The sequence below is a fragment of the Vanessa atalanta genome, unplaced genomic scaffold (genome assembly GCF_905147765.1).
Source record: "Vanessa atalanta unplaced genomic scaffold, ilVanAtal1.2, whole genome shotgun sequence".
Classification (NCBI taxonomy): Eukaryota; Metazoa; Arthropoda; class Insecta; order Lepidoptera; family Nymphalidae; genus Vanessa; species Vanessa atalanta.
In genome coordinates, this window is record NW_025920018.1 from 20,001 (window position 1) to 20,886 (window position 886).

Here is an 886-nt window from a genome sequence, read left to right on the forward strand (position 1 = left end):
GTTAGGTTAGGTTAGGTTAGGTTAGGTTAGGTTAGGTTAGGTTAGGTTAGGTTAGGTTAGGTAGGTTAGGTTAGGTTAGGTTAGGTTAGGTTAGGTTAGGTTAGGTTAGGTTAGGTTAGGTTAGGTTAGGTTAGGTTAGGTTAGGTTAGGTTAGGTTAGGTTAGGTTAGGTTAGGTTAGGTTAGGTTAGGTTAGGTTAGGTTAGGTTAGGTTAGGTTAGGTTAGGTTAGGTTAGGTTAGGTTAGGTTAGGTTAGGTTAGGTTAGGTTAGGTTAGGTTAGGTTAGGTTAGGTTAGGTTAGGTTAGGTTAGGTTAGGTTAGGTTAGGTTAGGTTAGGTTAGGTTAGGTTAGGTTAGGTTAGGTTAGGTTAGGTTAGGTTAGGTTAGGTTAGGTTAGGTTAGGTTAGGTTAGGTTAGGTTAGGTTAGTTAGGTTAGGTTAGGTTAGGTTAGGTTAGGTTAGGTTAGGTTAGGTTAGGTTAGGTTAGGTTAGGTTAGGTTAGGTTAGGTTAGGTTAGGTTAGGTTAGGTTAGGTTAGGTTAGGTTAGGTTAGGTTAGGTTAGGTTAGGTTAGGTTAGGTTAGGTTAGGTTAGGTTAGGTTAGGTTAGGTTAGGTTAGGTTAGGTTAGGTTAGGTTAGGTTAGGTTAGGTTAGGTTAGGTTAGGTTAGGTTAGGTTAGGTTAGGTTAGGTTAGGTTAGGTTAGGTTAGGTTAGGTTAGGTTAGGTTAGGTTAGGTTAGGTTAGGTTAGGTTAGGTTAGGTTAGGTTAGGTTAGGTTAGGTTAGGTTAGGTTAGGTTAGGTTAGGTTAGGTTAGGTTAGGTTAGGTTAGGTTAGGTTAGGTTAGGTTAGGTTAGGTTAGGTTAGGTTAGGTTAGGTTAGGTTAGGTTAGGTT